The sequence below is a fragment of the Elephas maximus genome, chromosome 9, assembly GCF_024166365.1.
Source record: "Elephas maximus indicus isolate mEleMax1 chromosome 9, mEleMax1 primary haplotype, whole genome shotgun sequence".
Taxonomy (NCBI): domain Eukaryota; kingdom Metazoa; phylum Chordata; class Mammalia; order Proboscidea; family Elephantidae; genus Elephas; species Elephas maximus.
The window spans coordinates 17,772,961-17,797,181 of record NC_064827.1 but is presented as its reverse complement, the minus strand read 5'-3'; the positions used below and the strand labels follow the sequence as shown (position 1 = coordinate 17,797,181).

The 24,221-nt window shown below is 39.4% G+C and overlaps 1 non-coding gene across 1 annotated transcript; it reads left to right on the top strand.

Annotated features, from left to right (window-relative positions):
• The first annotated feature begins 406 nt into the window (after positions 1 to 406).
• TRNAG-UCC (transfer RNA glycine (anticodon UCC)) lies at positions 407 to 477 on the top strand. Its single transcript has one exon. It is a non-coding gene; the product is annotated as a tRNA-Gly (tRNA).
• The last annotated feature ends 23,744 nt before the right edge of the window (positions 478 to 24,221 follow it).

Below are 24,221 nucleotides of genomic sequence, written 5' to 3'. Positions count from 1 at the left end.
ATTTGAGAACACTGGAACTGCGTGCATATAATTTATACAAGTTCAACTATACCCATTCAGCCAAATATAGAAAAAGAAAGAGAGGAGTAGTGAGTTCATTTCACTCAATGAACCCAAGCCCAAGAATAGGCATGAGATGGGAGATTAGAAGCTGGTTTTCCCACCGCAGTTTTATCTCCCATACGCCCCAGTGCACGAGCCTCTCACTCTGTTGACTGTAATTCTTGTGTCCAAAAATATTTGCATTTATTTTCCTATTTATCATTTATTTTTTATTCCTTGACCCCTGCATGTAAACCAACCCTTCATACGGTACTCAGCCAGAGAATCAGCAAATCAATCCAAACATGAAATAATAAACCTAAAGTTATACTGAATTTATTACAAGACACTATGTTCTTCTCTAGCATTGGTGGTTCAGTGGTAGAATTCTCGCCTTCCATGTGGGAGACCTGGGTTCGATTCCCAGCCAAAGCACCTCATGTACACTCACCACCTGTCTGTCAGTGGAAGCTTTTGTATTTCTGTGATGCTGAATAGGTTTCAACAGAGCTTCCAGACTAAGATGAACTAGAAAGGACACCCTGGCAATCTAATTCTGAAAATTGGCCAATAAAAACTCTATGGATCACAATGGTCTGATCTGCAACCCATCATGGGGATAGTGCAAGACTGGGCAGCGTTTTGTTCTGTTGTACATGGGATTGTTGTGAGTCGAGGGCTGAGTCGATGGCAGCTAACAACAACAACATGTTGTTCTCTACAGTGGCACGTTTCTATCATACTTTCCAATATAAATTTTAACTGTATGTAGTGCTGGCTGACTTTAGAACTCACACCTCGCCTGAGATATAAATTTTTCATGTATAAGTTTTCTGCTAGGCTGTAACATTCATTCTATCCACAGCAATGGAGGCTTGTTTTCCAGAATCCACCAGATCAGCAGTATTGGAGTCTCCTGGGAGCTTATAAAAATACACAATTACAGGACCCATCCCAGATCTACTGAGTCAGAGTCTCCATTTTAAGAAAAAGCCCAGGTGGTTTATATGTACATAGAAGTTGGAGATGCACTATGCTAGAGGTCACGTGAGAAGAAAATGTATGGCATAATAGACCCTCTTAGAGAGTTATCCAAATGTTAACTAAGAAGAAAGCAAGAGAAAGGGGCAGAGAACATATGCACACTTAGGAAGGTGTACTACTTGAGACAGAGGACCACTTGCAACATGCACTAGCATCTTATAACCATCACATTAGCCTTGGTGTTGATGATTAGAGATAATAGATTCAGAATGTGTCCATATTTCATAATACTGAATCATCTCCCTTCTCACCTCTAGGCCAGAACAATGCATGTAAACACAATTAAAAGGCAACATGATAACTGTTATAGTAGAGATATAAATAAAATACTCAGAAGCTTGAAAAATGGACCCATTCATTTTGCCAAGAGGGAATGAACAAAGGCCTCCTTTAGCTAGTAGTCTTTGAATTAGCTACTGGGGAGAAGGACACCCCAGACTGCAAGAACTCCACACTCGGAGGTGTCGAAGGCTTTGCTGTTTTGGAGTTGCCAAGAACTGGAGCATGCCTAGAGCTTATGGTGCATGTGGTTTTGGAGTCTCTCTAGGTGAGAGTAGCTAGAGGAGTAGAAATAGGTAAGAAAAAGGTGAGACTGGAAAGAAGGACAAGAGGAGTCGCTCTGGACTCTAAAGCTGAGGCAACACTACAAGGCCTAAGATTAGCAAATTAGGGCAGACAAGCCCTAGATGCAAACTTATTAAGGATGACATGATATGGTCATTGCAAAATGGTTTTATCAAAACATCTTATATAAAATTACACTCACATATTAAGACTGGGTCATTCAAAATCAACTGTTGGTCCATCTAATAAAACTGAAAACCTGGTTTTCAAAATACAGAACAGACTGTAGTGTTTGATATCATTTTTTTTTTTTTTTGCAAAAGAATATACAATAAGCAACATATAATACTCATATATGTAGCTTATCTTCCCAATGTCTGGGGAGGAGCCCCTTTGATTTTGTGGATATAAGTAACCTCGGTTTGAAAGCTCCAATTCCAAAGTCTATGGATATTGAAGTCTTTCCCAGAATACATGTGCATTACCTGGGAGATTTGCTGGCACAGCCTTCTCTGTGTCTGGGCTCTTACACCTTCTTATGCTGTTTGGGTTCTGTACAATGACAATATAGACAAGAAACTCAGCTTCTCTGCCACTTCTCACAAAAAGCTGCTCAAAGCATTCCTGATTGTTTAAAGGCTCAGGAGAGGATAATGCCATATACCATACAGTTATCCCCTACCCACGACTCCTTTTCTGTCTTCCCTCTTACTGCTCAGCCTCTTCCCAGTCTCAAGAAAAGTGTAAATACTTTCCCCTCCTTTAAAGAAGGCAGGTTCCTCCCCCTCCAGAGATCACCTTCTACTCCAAACACTTACTACTGCACTTTTCAGAACTAAGAATTATTCTCTCCCCAAAGGAATTCTGATACCTGCTGTTAAGAGAAAAATTGCTCACTTTGTTATCCAATATATAATATACAGACACAACGGGTGTGTGCATGTGCCTGTACGTGTGTCTGCGTGCACGCATGTCTGAGTGTGTGTGTGTCTGAATGTATGGGTGTCTGTCTGTGTACGTGCATGTCCGTATGCATGAGCATGTGTATTATATGCATGCATGTGTAGGCAGAAGGCTGAAAGGAGCTATATAAACATTAATCATGGTTATGTCTCGGTAATGGGATTATGGGACATTTTACTTTCTTACTTTTTTACCTACATGGTAAAAAGAGGAAGACAGTCAACGAGATGGTTTGACACAGTGGCTGCAACGATGGGCTCAAGCCTAACAACAATTATGAGGATGGTACAGGACCGGGCAGTGTCTTGTCCTGTTGTACATAGGGTCGCTATGAGTCTGAACCGACTTGAGGGCACCTGACAAGAACATTTGTTACAGAAGGTAGCTGGGTGGCACAAATGGTTTGTACTGAGCTACTAACCTAAAGGTTGGTACATACATGAATCTGCAATTAAAAACTGGTTATTAAAATAGAATATGCTCAATAACTAATTGTATTTCAAGGTGTAGATTCAGTGAATAGTGAGCAAAAGCTGAAGTGTAAGAGGATACCAACTCAGTGGGTGCTGATTGATTTGGGACAATCCGAATAAACTTGGCTTCAGAAAAGCTGGGTCTTGAAAGGTAGAGGCAATTGGGATGTTAGCTCTAGAAGAGTATTTGCCAAACTAGTTCTAAGTTGGGGCCTGAGTAAATACCTCTGGTTTTCCTGCCATCTAAAAAATTGTCACATTGAGTGCTGGATGCTTCTGAACCTCCTCCCCTCTGTGGTCACTGGATGGGCTGTAACCCCAAATAAAGGTATATTTTTATAATCTTCTAGATTTTACATGTAATCTTAACCAGCAGAGAACACTCAAAGAAAGTCTGAGTGTAGAGAGGAACTGGATCACAACAGAAGACAAACCAAGGACAAATTCATGACTATTCAAGATACTACCACCAGTACTACAACAACATTTACTATTTTCCAGGCACCTCTCGCATATTTATTATCTCATGTCATCCAAGAAAGATGTTAGGTCATTTTTCTGAGTCTAGGCAGCTAATAAGAGGTACAGGCAGCATGCAAACCTACCTATGTAGCTAATTCTGGAGTCCATGCCCCTATATGGACTTGCAGTGACCATTTTCATCACAGCGTCTTCATTATCTTTGTCATCATCATCTCTAGCAATTACATGATGATTTATAATTTATGAAGTATTATCTTCCTATGATAAGAAGACTCTCAGAGGTTAAATAGATGCACATGGATTCAACCTGCAATTCCTTGCCTTGCTACTCTTGTTGCTACTCAGAGTGTGCTCTGGTCCAGCAGCGTCAGCACCACTCGGGAGCTAGTTACTGACTCAGAATCTGAATTTTAACAAGCTCTCCAGGAGAGCCAACATTAATGTTTGAGAAGCTCTGACCTACACTCTCTGATGTTGCAATGTATTCCCAGGTAGGGTAATTTATGGGCAAACTTGAAATAAGAGTGTTTATCATCACAGCCTTCCTATTCTCCCCTCTCTTGACTCTACTTTCCTCTCCTGGGAACCTGGATCAGTTAGAAAGTTGTCTGCAGGAAACATCAGAAAACCCTGGGTGCCATGGGCTACAGCTATAAAGAAATGAATTCCCCTCCATAGCAGGAAGCCAACAAGTCAGACAGAGTTCAGGGCTTGTGGGTTCAGTGGCTCATCCATGTCATCACAGAACCAAGTTCCTTCCATCTCTCTGAGGTGCCATCCTCAGAGCATTAGATTGAACCTCAGGTTGGTTCCCCTTGTCCTCAAGATGGCTGAAGTAGTTTCAGGCTTCGCCTTTTCCAGGGAGCCATTCAAGATGGAGAATAAAGGAACCATTTCTCCCTGTGTTTCCTTTTTAGGTGAAGCAAGCATTTCCTAGAAAGAAAGCCCCAGCAGATTTTCCCTCAAGTCTTACCTACTAGAATTGGGTTACATGTTATTTCCAAAACTATTGAATAGGCAGGAGTAAGGGATTGCTTGGACAGATTTAAACTAGTATCCAGGGTGGACCTAACACTGGGGAACCAACTAGCATGATGACCTCAGGATCCAAGGCACACAGGCTGCCGCTGGCTTCCGGAGATTGCTGCTCAGTTCTGCCACCCTCATGTCTTGGCTTTCTGCCGTCTTCCCTTACTCACTCTCAGTCTGCTGTCAAGATGCTCTCATAAACTAATTCATACAGTATTAATGACCACTCAAGTTCTGCCAGCATAATCCAACTGAAGAGCTAATCCAATTCCAGATGACCGATCCCAGTTGTTTAGACAGCAATATTCCTTAAGTGGAAAAAGCTGAGTTCATTAGGCAACCATAGCTAGATAGAAAAAAAGATAAAATAAAATGATTTCCATTGCTCTGATGAAGCATGGCGTGCCAAGAACACTGAGCTAAGGGGCTGAGGTTATGGCTGCTAAGTTTGGAGCTAGATGGTGCTATGCAGACGTGCACAGGTCATTTCACCTATCGGAGCCTGGGTTCTTTCATTTACAAAGGGATCATAATTTAGCCTGATCCACCTTATACTATGAAGATTATCAGTCATAACGCATAGGAAGAAACATTAGAGAACAAATGTAGAGTGCAATCGTTACTGCTCAGCTCTCCTCTCCCACCCCCCGGTACAAAGAACAGTATCTTGCTCTAGATGGTGAATATATGTTCACTGAATGAGTGATTGACTGTGCTGTCACCTTTCCAGGGAAAGGTGTTTGCATTTAACCTGAAGAAGCATATATATTTTTTTTTATCATGCATAGGTAGCAGGTGTCTAGTGCCTTTCCAAAGAGCTACAAATCACTGAAGTCTGTTTATTAAAATTTACCTCTCTTCTGGCCAGATAAGAAGGAAAGCAGGCAGATTTGCATATTTTGAAGAAGGCAAAATACATACATTTCATAAAACATTAGCAGTACGCCCTTATTTACTTTTTGAAATAAAATACATTTATCCTTTTGATTATAAAAAATAACACTCATTGCAAAGTGAAAATGATCAGATAATTTTCTTCTATACTAAAAGTATAAAGACACACATTTAAGTCTTATATAATCCTATCACTCAGATGTAACCACTAATAAAATCTTGGTATCATCCAGGCTGTTGGCTTTGCACATACATTAATTTATATTCTACTCTTCCCATCCATACACACACACAGTTGTATAATTAAAATAGAATCATGCTACATATGCTGTTTATCAATGAGTTTTTTCACAAATCAATTGGATGATGTACATCTATTTAAATCAATAGATACAGATCTATGGCAGCATATTTTATGGTGCTCTGGTAGTTCTTTGTGTGAATATGATTAATTTACTCAATCCTCTATAAATGGAATATGAGCTTTTTCTCCATATATATATTTTTCTCCCCAGAGAAGGCAGTATCTAATGTTGTTTTAGGAAATATGTTTGGAGAAAGGAGATGAGCTTCAGAAATCCTGTGTTTTTCCCACCTGAATGACAATGTGTGTTGCTGTGAAGATCAGATGTTTAGGAGCCAGAGATGAGCGGCATCTGACCAAATACCATCTGTGTAATGGCAATTGTGCCACGGCCATTATCTGAAGTGCTATTATGGCTCTGAAGAGCAGTTGAGAAACAAACACACACAATGCAGCCGGCCATCAGCCCATCAAGCAAAGCATGCTTATTAGAGCACTGCAGAAATTAAGTCATTTTAGAAGGAGGAAAAAAAAAACCTTATTTTCCCTGCTCTTGGCACCTTGTCTTTAAACACAAAACTCATCACAGATAATTTTCAGACATCCTGCTTTACCCAACAGCACCATAATTTTAGCTACAGAGCAGGAGATTGAACGTGGAGGCTCTCTAGTCCACTCAGAGACTCTGGGAGGTCACAAATGGTTCACGCGTTCAGATGCTAACTGAAAGGCTGGAGGTTCGTGTCTGCCCAGAGGTGCCTCAGAAGAAAGGCATCAAAATCTACTTTTGAAAAATCAGCCATTAAAATCTCTATGGAGCACAGTTCTACTGTGACACACATGGGGTCACCATGAGTCAGAGCCTACTCAAGGACAAATGGCTTACTAGTCCATTCAATTCTTTTTGCCCCTGCACTTGGAGTGGGATTTACCAGTTTGAGAGCTTGCAGGAAGAGGGTTTCTTGCATAATTCAATGGCTCAGGCACTCTCAATTGTTTCTAGACAAGAGTGGGTTTGTCTTTAAAGTTCTCAAGGAAGCCATGCAAGCAGTAAGTCACACAATGGCTGTCTTACCCATCAGTCTCCAAAGTCTTGTATACATATTTCATCCTTTGAGTCCTCTTCTTGTAACTTTTCTTACACTATCCTTATACTAATCATATCCTCTGATTTCTTCCCCATTTCATTTACCATAAGACTTCTAGCATCTGCTGTCTCTACTCTTATCTACCAAAATGTTTCTTTCCAAAAAACCCCATTAATTCATACACACTATTCTATTTAATCCATCAAGCCCACTGCTGTGGAGTTGATTCTGACTCATTCTGACTCATAGTGACCCTATAGGACAGAATAGAACTACCCCATAAGGTTTCCAAGGCTGTAAGCTCTACAGAAGCAGAATGCCACATCTTTCTCCCTCGGAGCAGCCGGTGGATTCAAACCATCAACCTTTCAGTTAGCAGCAGAGTACTTAACCACTGTGCCACCCAGGCTCCTACAGGGTTGCTATGAGTTGGAATCGACTCCACAGGAATGGATTTGGTTTTGGGGGGCTTATACTATTTAATGATTGCAATAATAATGCTGCATCATACCCCAAAATTTAGTGCCTTCCATTAAAAAGCATTTATTCTGGATCTGGGGATTGACAGAATCTAAACTGGGTTGGGAGCTCTGCTTTAGGTTACAGAGTGGGTTCAGGTCTGTTCCACATTTCTCCCATTCTCCTTGGGCCAGTAGGCACCCGGGTATGTTCTCCTCGTGGTGAATGGCAGGAACACAACAGAACAAGTGGAAATGTTCAGTGCTTTTGGTGGTCTTGGCCTGAAATTGGCACATTCTCACTTCTCTCCACATTTCATTGGCCAAAGAAAGTCACATGTCCAAACTTGACATGGGCAAACTTCCTGCATGCAAGGAAAGAAATTACCTCTAGGAGGGAGAACTGCAAGGTCACTTGGCAAAGGGCATCGCTGTATGATTCTAATACAAGGAGGGTATGGAACAGTGATCCACATCTTGAGCCTGCTAAAGAACTGTTGTCCCTTCTGGGCAGAATTTTTTAACAGAGGCCACAGGTTCTTAAGCCATGTTCCAATGATATTCTAAATGGGAAATTTCAGGCAGCAGTATGCTTGTGATGAGAACATTCCAGAATCCCTCTAATGAGGAACATAAGCAACCCCTTACCTATTTGTAAAAAAAGTAGGACCAAAATGATGACGAGTCCTTGGATGCATGAAGAGTCATTCAGCCAGGCTTCTGAAAGCATTCCTGCAATAACCTTGGGTTTGGGATTCTAATAAAGAGTTAGGGTTCAATCCCACTCCTGCTACTTTAGCTGCAAGACTTAGCCTTCCTAGGTCTTAGTTTCCTCACCTGTAAAATGAAGAATTAGTAATAACTCCCTCTTAGGATCGCTGAGGGGGCAACATGAAAGACTACATAAATTGCCTTGTTTCTAATAAAGCACCTTGCACGTAGTAGGTGTATCTAGAACTTTCTCTTCCCTTATATTAAAAAAAACCTGTCAAAAAAGAACTATCATGTTTTTAGTGACAGTGATGTAAACTACATTTTTTAAATGATTGGACCAGAAGTACACAGCAGGCTCTCCTACACTTACCTTGTGCATTTCTGTCAGTTTTGATGTCTTTTTCACTGAAAATGGCTCTAACTCTGACCTCTAATCTGCATAAACATGGCTTCTGGTAGATGGCCTTTAGGTACATGCTAGATCTCAGGGACTAGGGAGAATGGGATGTAAATGCAGTGAGACTTCATCTAACCAATACTTTTACTTCCACCAAATCCTCAGAGATTATTTGAAGATTAATTCAACCTTTAATCTGGATGCAAAATTCAATGCTACTCGAATGAATTAAATGAAAGCTTTATAGTGAAATGCTCTAGTACAACAACTACCATAGAGTTGTTGTTGGGTCTAGTCAATTTTCAACTCATAGTGACCCTATATGACAGAGTAGAATTGCCCCATAGGGTTTTCTTAGCTGTAATCTTTATGGAAGCAGATTGCCTGGTCTTTTCTCCCACAGAACAATCAGTGGGTTGGAATTGCCAACCTTTCAGTTAGCAGTTGAGGGCTTCACTGTTTGCCACCAGGGTTCCTTTGATAAAAAGTACAAACTCAATAAAACTCTTTTGAATCTAGAAAAAATGTGAAATATCTGTCTAGAATCATCACATTAAGAAACTACACTGTATGATGCCTTGCAGTATAGAAATCTGTACATTATCTCATTTTCAACCACTTTGAAAATCATGCCTTTAATTCACCCTTTAAATTGGGCAAACAGACTCAGAGAGGTAGGTAACTTTCCCAAGGTCATACAGCTCCAGCGTGGCAGAGTCAGGACTTGAATGCAGACCTTCCCACTCGACATCTACTAACCTCCTACAATCTCAGCTACTTCTTTTCAGATGACAGGTTGCTGATTCAGTCTTCCCAGATCACAAAGCTACAGAATGGCAGAGCATGATTCATGCTCTACTAACACCCGTTTTAGGAAGGATCAGCTCTTTTTAAGAAAGCGACATGATTTTTACTCATCAGCATAGCTCATTGAGCAGTTAGGGGAGCGTGACGCCAGTTGGGAGAGGCAAGTTTGACAGTATTCCGAATTTGATAGAAATTGTCTTCAATGAGGTTGTAGAAGTTTGGGGATCTGGGAAATACTATGATCTGTACAGCAAGTTTCTACTCTAGTTTAAATACATGCATTTTGTGGGATGTTTGATTCTTATGTTAGTATGCGTGCACTTTAAGTAATGAACGGAGTCCTAAAAAATGTGTAAACTTGTTTTCTAACATGAATTATAATATACATACCCTGGGGTTGCTTGCTCTTTCATGGAATCATTGAATCACAGAGCTACTGAACATTCTCGGGACTTTACCCAAATTCCCATTTTACAGAGGAACACTCAGACCAGGGTAGTTAAAGAATTGCCCCAGGTTACACTGGCAGTTAGTGGTAGACTAGAACTCAGCTTCCTGAACTCCAGCCCAGTGGTCTTTCCATTGTGCTACTAAAAACAAATGACCAAAAATCTTTATGGTAAATCATTTTGCATAAGAAATCAGATTTTGTATATATTCAAAGCAAAGATGTTGCTATGAGGGCTAAGGTGTGCCTCACCCAAGCCATGATATTTTCAGTTGCCTCATATGCATGTAAAAGCTGGACAATGAATAAGGAAGACCAAAGAAGAACTGATGCCTTTGAATTATAATGTTGAATATCGAATATACCATGAACTGCCTGAAGAACCAACTAGTCTGTCTTGGAAGAAGTATAACCAGAGGGCTCCTTGGAAGCGAGGATGGCAAGACTTCCTCTCACATATTTTGGGCATGTCATCAGGAGGGACCCATCCCTGGAGAAGGACATCATGCTTGGTAAAGTAGAGGGTCAGCGAAAAAGAGGAAGACCCTCAACGAGATGCATTGACACAGTGGTCACAACACTGGGCTCAAACATAGCAATGATTGTGAGGATGGTACAGGACTGGACAGTACTTCATTCTGTCGTACATAGGGTTGCTGTGAGTAGAAACTGACTAAATGGCATCTGACAACAACAATATTCTGATTTTTAATGTTATGTGATGAATTGTTTTTAAGTAGAATGTGTGTTTATATGCGTGTGTTTGTGTACATGTGTTTGTGTGCATGTTTGCGTGTGTGTTTGTGCATGTGCTTGTATGTTTTATTTTGGTTTCCATGGTAGCTATTTGCTTGCTTCATATTATTAGATCCTTGCAGCGTGGGCTTATTTTTTCTATACCCCAACAGGCCCCAACACATTTATGATATTGCTGTATGCATACTGGGTACTTGATAAATATTTGTGGCTGCTGATGGAACTGCCCCTGCTGATAAACTACTGTTGGAAAAGCCTGAGGTCTATGTTAGAGACAAGCTTTTCTCTTCTAAACTATCGATTGACTCCTGCATGACATCTAATAAAACCTTTCCATTACCAGTTGCATAACAGCAATTAAAACCCTCATCAAATCTATCTTAATTGCTTAGAGCCTTCCACTGGGGAGCATTTTCCTTGGCAAACATCTGCAATAAAAGGCTATTTAATCTTCATAACTGAAACAGTCAGTTATGCTAATTTGTCTCTTTTATTGTCAGTTTACACTGGAATCACACACAGTGCTGATCCTTTGAAAAGGTACAGAAAAGAGCATCGCTTCACTAAAAAGCAAAACAAACAAAAAACCAGTGAGTAGTGAGATCCCTGTCACTGGAAGCAGTCACACCTGGCCTAAGTGATCGTTTGTCAATGATGCTGTAGAAGGGATTTCTCATTGTGACCGAGCTTTACCTAACGAAGATCTATGATGCCTTCCAATGCAGAGATTCACTATTTCTGTGCTCTTCTAGAACAAGAATGATGCTCTCAAACACTGGGAAGAGCCATTCCACATTAAAATCCTGCAATGAGATTTTAGGGGTGAAAAAATAGCCTCTATTTATACCTCAATTTCTTCTTAAAATACTTTTTAGTAATGTGAGAAAATACTCACTTTTAAACACTTAAGTAACAAAATGGCAAGAAGTATATATGCAATAAAATCTTAAAATGAAAATAATAATAGGCGCTTAATATATTGGGCACAGGTATGAGTCAGGCTCTGATTGTTGCATTGTTCGTACATTGTTGTTATTAGGTGCTGTCGAGTTGGTTCCGACTCATAGCGACCCTGTGTATGACAGAACAAAACACTGCCAGTCCCTGCACCATCATCACAATTTTTATGCTTGAGCCCTTTGTTGTAGCCACTGTGTCGATCCATCTTGCTGAGGGTCTTCCTTTTTTTCGGTGATCCTCTGCTTAACCAAGCATGATGTCCTTCTCCAGGGACTGGTCCCTCTGGATAACATGTCCGAGTATGTGAGATGAAATCCTGCCATCCTTGCTTCTATTGAGTCTTCTGGCTGTACTTCTTCCAAGTAGATTTGTTCATTCTTCTGGCAGTCCATAGTATATTCAATATTCTTTGCCAACGCCATAATTCAAAGGCATCAATTCTTCTTCGGTCTTCCTTATTCATTGTCCAGCTTTTACTTGCATATGAAGGAACCGAAAACACCATGGCTTGGGTCAGGTGCACCTTAGTCCTTAAAATGACATCTTTGCTTTTAAACACTTTAAAGAGATATTTTGCAGTAGATTTACCTAATGCAATTCGTCTTTTGATTTCTTGACTGCTGCTTCCATGGGTGTTGATTGTGGATACAATAAAATGATATAATTGACAACTTCAATCTTTTCTCCATTTATCATGATGTTCTTTATTGGTCCAGTTGTGGGGATTTTTGTTTTCTTTATGTTGAGGTGTAATCCTTAGTGAAGGCTGTGGTCTTTGATTGTCATCAGTAAGTGCTTCAAATCCTCTTTACTTTCTCCAAGCAAGGTTGTGTCATCTGCATAACACAGGTTGTTCATGAGTCTTTCTCCAATCTTGGTGTCCCATTCTTCTTCATATAGTCCAGTTTCTCAGATTATTTGCTCAGCATACAGACTGAATAAATATGGTGAAAGGATACAACCCTGACTTACACCTTTCCTGATTTTAAACCTCGCAATATCCCCTTGTTCTGTTCCAACCACTGCCTCTTGATCTATGTACAGGTTCTGCCTGAGCACAATTAAGTGTTCTGAATTTCCATTCTTTGTAATGTTATGCATAATTTGTTATGATTCACACAGTCCAGCACCTTTACATAGTTAATAAGACACAGGTAAACATTTTTCTGGTATTCTCTGCTTTCAGCCAGGATCCATCTGACATCAGCAATGATATCCCTGGCTCCATTTCCTCTTCTGAATCTGGTTTGAATGTCTGGCAGTTCCCTGTTAATGTACTGCTACAATCACTTTTGAATGATATTCAGCAAAATTTTACTTGTGTGTGATATTAATGATATTACTTGATAATTTCTGCATTCTGTTGCATCACCTTTCTTTGGAATGGGTACAAATACGGATCTCTTTCAGTTGGTTAAGCAGTTATCTGTCTTCTACATTTATTGGAGTAGACGAGTGAATGCCTTCAGTGCTCCATCCATTTGTTGAGACATCTCAATTGGTATTGCATCAATTCCTGGAGCCTTGTTTTTCGCCAGTGCCTTCAGTGCAACTTGGACCTCTTCCTTCAGTAGCATCGGTTCTTGGTCATATGCTACCTCCTGAAATGGTTGACAGTCGACCAACCCTTTTTGGTACAGTGACTTTGTGTACTCCTTCCATCTTCTTTTGATGCTTCCTGCGTCGTTTAATATTCTCCCCGCAAAATCCTTCATATTGCAGCTGGAGACTTGAATTTTCCCTTCAGTTCATTCAGCTTGAGAAATGCTGAGAATGTTCTTCCCTTTTGGCTTTCTACCTCCAGGTTTTTGCACATTTCATTAAAATACTTTACTTTGTCTTCTTGAGCCGCCCTTTCAAATTTTCTGTGAAGCTCTTTTACTTCATCATTTCTTTCTTTTGCTTTAGCTACTCTACGTTCAAGAGCAAGTTTCAGAGTCTCTTCTGACATCTACTTTGGTCTTTCCTTTCTTTCTAATGACCTTTTACTTTCTTCGCGTTTGATGACCTTGATGTCATTTCACAACTCATTTGGTCTTCAGTTATTAGTGTTCAGTGCATCAGATCTATTCCTGTGGTAGTCTTTAAACTCAAGTAGGATATAGTCAAGTTCACATTTTGGCTCTTGTGGATTTGTTCTAATTTTCTTTGACTTCAACTTGAACTTGCATATTAGTAATTGATGGTCTGTTCCACAGTCAACCCCTGGCCTTGTTCTGACTGATGATATTGTGCTTTTTCACCATCTCTTTCCACAGATGTAATCGATCTGATTCCTGTGTAATCCATCTGGTGAGGTCCACGTGTATAGTTGCCATTTTTATTGTTGAATAAAAGGTATTTGCAATGAAGAAGTCACTGGTCTTGCAGAATTCTATTCTGCGATCTCCAGCATCATTTCTATTACCAAGGCCCTATTGCCCAACTACAGATCCTTCTTTGTTTCCAACTTTTGCATCTCAATCACCAATAATTATCAATGCATCTTGATTGCATGTTTGATCAATTTCAGACCATGGAAGTTGGTAAAAATCTTTAATTTCTTCATATTTGGCCTTGGTGGTTGGTGCATGAATTTGAATTAATAGTCATATTAACTGGTCTTCCTTGTAGGTGTATGGATATTTTACTATCAATGACAATGTTATACTTCAGGATAGATCTTGAAGTGTTCTTTTTGATGATCGGTGTGACACTATTCTTCTTCAATTTGTCATTCCTGGCATAGCAGACCATATGATTACCCAATTCAAAATGGTCAATGCCAGTCAATTTCAGTTCACTAATGCCTAGGATATTGGTGTTTATGGGTTTCGTTTCATTTTTGACAACTTCCAATTTTCCTAGATTCATACTTCATACACTCCATGTTCCAATTATTAACCAATGTTTGCAGCTGTTTCTTCTCATTTTAAGTGGTGCCACATCAGCAAATGAAGGTTCCAAAAGCTTTACTCTATCCACATCATTAAGGTCAGCTCTAGTATGAGGAGGCATCTCTTTCCCAGTCATATTTTGAGTGCCTTCCAACCTGAGGGGCTTATCTTCCGGCAGTATGTCAGACAACGTTCTGCTGCTATCCATAAGCTTTTCCCTGGCTAATTTTTTTCAGAAGCAGACGGCCAGGACCTTCTTCCTAGTCTGTCTTAGTCTGGAAGCTCGGCTAAACCTATCCACCCATGGGTGTTCCTGCTGGTATTTGAAAAAGCAGTGGCAAAACTTCCAGTATACAGCAACACACAAGCCACTACAGTAAGACTAACTGATAGACAGATGATGGTGTTCATAAAGTAGGAAAAAGGTATGATAATATGCTCATAATATGCTCATTGTGTCAGTAAGTCTTCATCAACCCAGGTTTGGGAGATCTTAAGTCTGCTGTACAGATCTCCCTGTACCAACATCCTGGAGATGCCTCTCTCCTGTCTCTTTTGTAAGACCTCATGGTTTCTGTGTCCCAAGTTTCCCTCTTTCTTGGTTTACCTGCAGATTTTGGTGGAGCATATGCTCTAGTAAATATCTGAGCTAGGTTGCATGAAAGATACTTTTTCTTAGATCTTGCATGTCAGAATATTTTTAAATTCTACCTTTAAATTAATAAGCACCCAAACTACCAAGATTGGCTGAATTTGCAACTCTAGTTTAGAAATCATTTTCCTTCAGAACTTTCATTGGATTTCTCCAGTATCTCCTAGCTTCTTTTAGGGTGGCTGTCGAAAATTCTAATGCCATTCTCACTCTCATTCATTGGTTTATGAACTAATTCTCTTTCTTTCTCAACATATAGGATTTTCTCACCTTCTTCAGTACTGTTAAAGGTCATGATGTCATACCTTGTTATAGGTATATGTTTATCTCTATTGATAGGCTTTTAATTCCATTTCAATCTGGAAACTTACCCATATCTTCAATATTCTTGAGTTATTTCTTTGATTTCATTTCCTTCTCTTTCTCTATTCTTTCTTCCGGTTATTTAATATGCAAGTTGAATCTCTCTTATCATTTAACTTTATGATCTAACTCTTCTGTTGAGTGTTTCATTTCTTTATTGTATTTTTAATTTCCAAGAATTTCTTTTCAGTTTTGAGTATGCATTTTTTAATGCATCCTATTCTTTTTTATTTTAGCCTTTACATTATTGTCTCTTATCTTTTTAAGGTTATAAGAACTGTTCGATTTATTTTATTTCTTTTTTACATTTTTTTCTCACTCAGTCTCTGTTTTATTTATTTCCCCCCTCTTTGTTTGTGCAGGCCTCTGTGGTTCGTATGGGAAGTTTTCTTGATATGTCTGGTGATCTTTGACTTTCTACTCATTTTTAAGAGAATAGGGTACTAAAGAGTTCTCTACATTCAGGGAAGGTTATTGTCTGTTGTCTCCACCTGTGGATGATCTGGCTGTGCTATTTTGTAGGAGTGGTACCTCAGGGGTTAATATTCTAGGTCTTTTCTTTTGTTCCAGTAAGATTCCACAGAACTGATACCTGCAATACACATCCTAGAGAGTCATTGCTAGCCAAGTGGGCAAGATGGATGGGGATTCTTAATATTCATTATGCAAAGTTTCACAAAGACTCCTGTTTTTAGAACTGCACATTTGCCCTCAAGTCTGCTGAGTTTTCTTGTCCAGAGATTTCTGTTTTACTATCTCCAGGCATTAAACTTTCCGTCTTCTGCATGCATGGGGACAAAGAGTCACCTGATTGCTCAAAATTGTGGAAGAGATCTGAGGGTCTAATTCCTTCTTAAGCAGACTTTTGATCACTCAATCTCTGGCAGCTGCATCACTACCTCCCACTTCAACAAGTAATCCAATTGCCTATTCCTGAGCCTTTGGAGGTTCCTCTGATGTAATCTGCTTCTCTACTTTCCTACTCCTCCTTTAAGGTTTACTTTTCCTAAGACTGATAAGTCAGGTATCACTCACTCACCAACCTGCTTAATAGCTACAATTGTGTTACTATGTCTTCTTCTCCTTTCTCTTTGTCCTCGTGGGTTTCTGCCTTAAAACAAAAATTCCAGTACTGCCATATTAGTGGAGTTTGGGGACACAGCAGATCAAAACATAAATTTTCAACCTACCATTTTAAATCAGAGTTCAAGCCCAAATTACAGACAAATTTTGCCAAAATTTTAAGAAAAAAGAAATAATTCCCTGTTATTTAAATATTTCCAGTGTAATGTTTCACAAATTTACCTACTAATAAGAATCTTCAGAGATTTTGTTAAAATGTATGTTCCTGGGTTTCACCTCAGATGTACTGAATTAGAATCTTCAGGGGAAATTCCAGGGGTTTTGTACTGTTAACAAGTGCATAAAGTGATGGCTGTGATCATTCCATTTGTGAAATACCACTTCAAGACATGAGAAAAGATGTAAATTTTCACAAATAAGTCTATGAAGTTAGCACAGTCCTGATAATAAAAATAAATAAGCATTCATACACACACAACTATAAAACCAAACCCAACCCATTGCTGTTGAGTCCATTCTGACTCAGAGTAACCCTACAGGACAGAGTAGAACTGACCCATAGTGTTTCCAAGCAGTAGATGGTAGATTCAAACTGCTGACCTTTTGGTTAGCAGCCGATCTCTTAACCACTGAACTGTAGGTCTCTCTTAACTATAAACATGCATCCAAACATTCCAAATGAATATTAGCAAGTTGAATGTAGCATTATAATAAAAGAATAACAAATTACCACCAAATAATTAGTCCTCAAAAATGTAAAAATGTGTCAGGATTGGAAGGTTTTTTTTTTCCAAATTGATCACAACATTAACCCATTACAGAAGAAAATTTATGTGATCACCATTATAAATGCTGAAAAGCATCAAATAATAATCAACATGCATTTCAGATGGTGAGCAACAAACACAACACCTCTCTACATAGGAATGAATAGAAAGATCATCGACCTGAGTGAGTGTTATCTGCCAGAAACCAACAAATCTTTTACTCAAGGAACAAATGTTAGAACCATTTCCATAGCAAGCAGAAAAAAGACAAAAATGTCACTATTATCTCTACTATCAAACATTGTCCTGAAAATCTTCATAAATGTGATAAGATAAAATAAATAATAATATTGGAAAGAAAATCAACTCAAATAGAATGAGAACTTAGATAAGTGCCTGGATACAAAGTTAACATAAAAAATTCAATAGCATTCTTAAGTAATAGCTATAGTAATTAAATGGAGCCCTGGTGGAACAATGGTTAAGCACTTGGCTGCTAACCAAAAGGTTGGCAGTTCGAATCCACCAGCCACTCTTTGGAAACCCTATGGGGCAGTTCTACTCTGTCCTGTACAGTCTGTATGAGTTGGAATCAATTCAATGGCAACAGGTTTGGTTTTTTTTTTTTTGGTATAGCAATGAATTAGAAAAAAAGACAACCAGATTAATGAATAAATGTGAAATCAGAAACAGTCTATGTTAAAAGTAGCATATCAAATAAGTAGGAAAGTGATGAAATTATTTGGAGAATATAGTCTTTTAATTTAGAATACACACCCAACACAATAGAAAAAAATATGCTAATAATATGACCAGGAAACCTATGGTAAAAGATACATAAGTGACTAATAAGCATATTTAAAAATGAAACCTCATTACTAATGAGGGATACACAAATTAAATAACAGTTTTTTTTTTGGCCATTTGATGGGCAAACTTTTTAATGTTTGATATTACCCACTGTTGTTGAGAATGGGAAACACCACTGTGATATATCCTTGTGGGAGCACAAAATTTTAAAGCCCATTTGGAGAAATTTGGCACCATTAAGTAACATTTAAAATCCATAAAACACTTACCCAGGTATCCCACTTCTAACATGATCTCCTATAAAAATACTCTCATATAAGCACAGAAATCTATGTCCAAAATTGTTAATTGAATAATTATTTTAATAGCAAAAATATGCTGAAAATAGCCTAGACTTCAATCAAAAAGGAAGCTGGAAATGAATGGTTATGTACACTCTATGGAACACTATATAATCACTTAGAAAAATGAAGTAGGTACTATCATGGAAAACTTGCCAAGACATTCTAAGTAAATGAAGAAAATCACGAGGAAACATGAAATGATATCATTTCATGTTAAGTTTAAAACAGAGCTACAAGGTTATATATGAAATAGTTAACAGGTGTGGGAATGGAAAGAAAGGTTTAGTTTTGCTTCCTTTATGGTTCAAAAAAAACCCAAACCCATTGCCATCAAGTCGATTCTGACTCATAGCGACCCTATAGGACACATAGCTATCTTCTCTGTGTGTCTGTCTCTTCTTCCTTTTTATAAAGACACCAATCTTATTGGAGGAGGGCCTACCCTCCTCCAATATTATCTCATGCTAACTAATTACATCTACAAAGATGCTATTTCTGAATCTGTCCCATAGAGTTTCCAAGGAGCACCTGGTGGATTCAAACTGCTGACCTTTTGGTTAGCAGCTGTAGCACTTACCCACCAGGGTTTCCAAAACACCCAAACCCATTGCCATGGAGTCAGTTCCAACTCATAATGACCCTGTAGGACAGAAGAGAACTACCTCATAGCGCTTCCAAGGAGCGGCTGGTGGATTTGAACTGCCAACTTTTTTGGTTACCAGCTGTAGCACTTAACCACTTCGCTACCAGGGCTCTCTCTCTTTATGGTTTACAGCAAGATAAATCATCCTTTTACATTACTTGATAAACTAATTAGAAAAGAAGACTTAGTTTCCTAAGTTCATTAGATGCTGTTAAGACAATCGTGTCTTAAAAATCTGAGTGTCTGTAATTATTTATCTAAATGGAAATGGAATTTGACAGAATAGAAGGAAAATCTTCTGCTTCTATATCATGCCTCCCCTGGTCTATCAACCTGACCCTTTTTTCTCTCCATATTCACAATGCCAGGCCTTATTCACATTTTTACATACTGAGAGATGCCTACCCCAATTTTCTCTCTTGACCATCGTTATGAGTTAAATTGTGTCCCCCACAAAAGACATGTTGAAATCCTAAACCCCAGTAGCTGTGAATGTGACCTGATTCAGAAATAGCATCTTTGTAGATGTAATTAGTTAACATGAGATAATATTGGAGGAGGCTTGGTGTCTTTATAAAAGGGAGAAGAGACAGACACACAGGGAAGATAGCTATGTGAAGACTAGTGGAAAACAGCCATGTGAAGCTAGAAGCAGAGACTGGAGTTATGCTGTCACAAGCTGAGGGATGCTTGAGCCACCGGCAGCTGGAAGAGACAAGTAAGCATCTTCTTCTAGAGCCTTCAGATACAGCATGGCCTTGCCGACACCCTGAGTTCAGACTTCTAGCCTCCAGAGCTTTGAGAGTATAAATGTCTGCTGTTTTAAGCCACACAGTTTGTCGTACCTTGTCACACCAGCCCTAGGAAACTAATACGGCCATTAAAGCTTTTGATCAAGTGGAGAGAACTAATATTTTCATCCATATGACCTGTGAGTTGTTTCTCTGAGGATTTCCAGATAAATCATATGAGAGGAAACTTCATATCTTAAAGTGGGTGGTGGGGGTGGCAGGAGGTCGAGCAGGAGGTCTTCCTTGACCTTACTTCTCAACATCAGCTTTGAAGGGCTGAGTCTTCTTTATGCCTTATATTATACATTGAATTTTGGCCCCCTAAAATGTGTGTCAAATTGACTAGGCCATGATTCCCCGTATCGTGTGGTTGTCTAACATTTTGAGATCTGATTATCCTATGTTTTATAAATCCTAATCTTTATGATGTTAATGAGACAGGATTAGAGGCAGTGATCTTAATTAGACAGGACTCAATCTACAAGATTAGGTTGTATCTTGAGTCAATCTCTTTTGAGATATAAAAGAGAGACGTGAACAGAGAGGAGAGGGACCTCATTACCACCAAGCGAGAAGAGCTGGGAGTGGAATACATCACTTGGACCCCGGATCTCTGCGCTGAGAAGCTCCCAGACCCAGGAGAAGAATGATGACAAGGACCTTCCCCCAGAGCAGACAGAGAAAGAGAGCCATGCCCTGGAGGTGGCACCCTGAATTTGGGCTTCTAGCCTCCTAGACTGTGAGAGAATAAATTTCTGTTTGTTAAAGCCATCCACTTGTGGTATTTCTGTTATGGCAGCACTAGATAACCAAGACACCTTATGACTGAATAATAAATTTAGATGTGTGTCCACTAGCCTTTCCTTTTCTTATTTCCTCCCCAACCCCCGCCAAGCATCTCAGCCTTTACAAATGAAATTCAAACAAATTCAAAAACCAGATCTCGGTACTGCTTGTGGCAAAACATGTAAAAAAAAAAAAAAAAAAAAGGAGGAAGGAAAAAAAGCCAAATGGAAGAGTAAAATTGTGTTACAAACGTTTGGATATAGGCCAAAAATAAATCAAATGGGTATTTACACTTTAAATAATGTGCTGAATGGTTCTCTACAGTAAACACCTCATAGCAGATCAATACCGTTTACACCACTCACTCGCAGCAAGCAGTAAATGCCTTTCACCTCACCTGTTTCCAAGCATTTAACGTTGTTAAAAAGATGGCTAGAATCATCAATTGGGGCGATTTCTACTCAACTGAAAATGGGTCAATTAGTCTTGGTGATATTCACTATATGGAAGCCAGACATGGAGAGGGGAGGGGGAGAGATCACACAATGAATTAGTTTTCCAAGTTCATGGAAATTAAGTTGGACTTCTGGGTTCAGCAAAGCATGCCAGAAAAAGGACAAAAAAAAAAAAGAAAAAAGAAAAAATATGCTCTTCTATTGCTAATTTGTTTGGTACTATACAAAAAACAAAAAACCGTTGCCATCTAATCAATTCTTCTGGTGACCTTACAGGACAGAGTAGAGCTGCCCCCATAGAGTTTCCAAGGAGCGCCCAGTGGATTCGAACTGCTGACCTTTTGGTGCTAACACTTAACCACTACACCAGGGTTTCCTTTGTACTATAAACAAACAAACAAAAAAACCTACTGCTGCTGAGTTGATTCCAACTCATAGCGACCCTATGGAACAGAGCAGAACTGCCCCACAGGGTTCCAAAGGAGAGCGTGATGGATTCGAACTGCAGACCTTTTTGTTGGCAGCCTTAGCTCTTAACCATTATGCAACCAGGTTTTCCTATGTACTATAGACTGCTTAAAAAATTGATTATGCTGTAAGTATATCAAGGAGAATAAGAACTCTGAACCTACAGACTCTGACATTTGTCATGTCAAATCTCCTGAGCAGCAGTGGAAATTGGTGATCAATGCCATTTAAGAAGGAACAGACATTCATTATTAATAAACATGGCAAGAATGAAATGAGGTAATTAAGTATAAATAAATTAAGTCTCATTTCATTCCAAGGTAGGGGGGAGGGGACTTCCAGGATTGATTGTTACCTTCATTTAATTAATGTTCTAGTGCAATTCAGAAATAGTAGAAAGATTGAAGGGAGACACGTGCTATATAAAGCTCCAAAAAGGGAATATAGATGTTTCAGAATTAAAAAAAAAAAAAAAAAGCTTCTTTGCCAAATCTTTCATTGCCTATATTAATTAGATATTATTCTCTGGGGCTCCAAGCCCATTTCTGCTGTGTAACATGGATAAAAGGAGGAAAGACACTTGAACTTTTGTCTAGGGTAAACTGTGGCTAAGTTGATGCCTCTTTTAAGGTGTGAACGTGCAGTTCTCCTGAGGCTCATGGGAGATGTGCAGAATGATCCTTGGCACTAGCTCCTTCCAATTCACCATTGCATTGCAGTAGAGAAGCTGTAAACTACATTTCCCAGAACCCTTTTATCCTTATTGTTCTAGGTTAGAGCTGGCCAGTAAGAGTCACTTACATAAGATTCGGGAGCCCTGGTGGAGCAGTGGGTAAGTGTTCAGTTGGCTGTTCAAATCTACCAGCCATACCTTGGAAACCAATTGGGCAGTTCTACTTTGTCTTATAGGATCACTATGAGTTGGAATCAACTCTATGGCAATGGGTTTCTTGGTTTACATAAGATTTGGAAGGATGTAGAGGAGGAAGGAGCATAGCACAGCGGATTAGTGCTCTGCTCCTAACTGAAAGGTTGGCTCTTAAAATCTACCAGCAGCTCCGGAAGAATCTTAAAGATTTACAGCCTTGGACACCGTATGGGGCAGTTCTGCTCTGTCCTGGAGGGTTGCTAGGAGTTAGGATTGACTTGATAGCAGTTGGTTTGGTTCTCTGGAGAGAAAGAGGAACTAGAGAAACCTTCAATAAGGAGGATTGACGCAATAGCCACAACAGTGAACTCAAACATACAGACAATCATAAAGATGGCGCAGGGCTTGCCAACGTTTCTTTCTGTTATAGGTAAGGTGGTCATGAGTCGGAGCTGTCTCAACAGCACCTAGCAAAAACAGAGAAGGAGAGGCTATTATTCTCCAGTTTCAATGCAGATTTCTAGCTAATCCTTGAAAGCCATTCATTTTACTCATATAGACCGGCTGGTGGAAATTTCAGATTTGCAGTGGTTTCCAGGTAAACTCTTGAGAATCTCCTGCTTCAGGAATGAGATACATTCTGGTGCTCCCTGACCTTTATTCTGCAGCCCTTTACAATGACAGATAAGCCTAATTTTTTCTATTAAAACTCTTCACATGTGGAATGCATAGAGTTGCTTCTATCTTCCTTACCAATTTCCCCTAACTGATAAAGTATCATTGTTGGAATCATCTTCAAATCATTAACATGAGCCCCCTCTCCCCCATTTTTATATAACACCTCATCCAGAGCTGAGCATTTTTTTGGATACAAAGCTACAAGTATAGTCACTAGTGTCTTTATGAGCCTTGTGCCTTAGTCACTTGAAGATGATATGATATCTTTAATTAATAAAGATCACTTGTATCATCAGTTGGTGTCCTACCAGGGAAAGCGAACAAGAATCGGCTTACATGATTGTGAAGGCTGGCTAGGCAAGCTGGAAATCCACTGGCCAGACCACCAGTAAGGGGAGGCTGGAAACTTGCCTCCAGCAGGAGTGTAAACTGCAGCCCACAGGTGGAATTCCTTCTTCCTCAGCAAAACCTCAGTTTTGCTCTTAAGGTCTTTGAACTGATTGGATCGGGCCTGCCCACATTTTCAATGAGAGAGCTGCAAGGGCCTCCCTTGAGGGAGAGTGAAGGCAAGGGAGAATTCTGTGAGAAACCCTTGAATGTGGAGGGTTTGTTTACCATGAAACAAAAATCCAAAGGACGACAGAGGAAAGATCAGAGCAGAATTAATGGTAAACAGGGGAGTCAGAGAAGCAGAGCGTAGTGGAAAGGAATAGGATAGGTGGTGGCAACGGGGATGGGAAGTCTAAAAAGTTTACAGGTAAAAAGTTATATCACTAAAAATCAGTCTAGTTCGCAGTCTTCTACTAGAACAGTCTAACCAAAACCAAACCCGTTGCCACCGAGTCAATTCTGACTCATAGCGACCTTATAGGACAGAGTAGAACTGCCGCATAGGGTTTCCAAGGAGCAGCTGGTGGATTCCAACTGCTGACCTTTTGGTTAGCAGCTGAGTTCTTAACCACTACTCTGTAATCAGATTTTTATTCATTTATTCAGGAAGAATTTGTTGAGCATCTTCTATGTTCCAATAACTGTCAGATGGTACTTATAAAGATAAATAAAATAGACATGGTTCTTTGAAAAGGGTTCTCCAAAGAGGGAGGGATTATAAGGAAGACAGTGTAATTCCATCTGAATTGTACTAATTCACTTGAACCTAAAAATTACCTTGTGTTCAAGGAAAAAATTTTAAAACTTAGCATCGGATCATGCA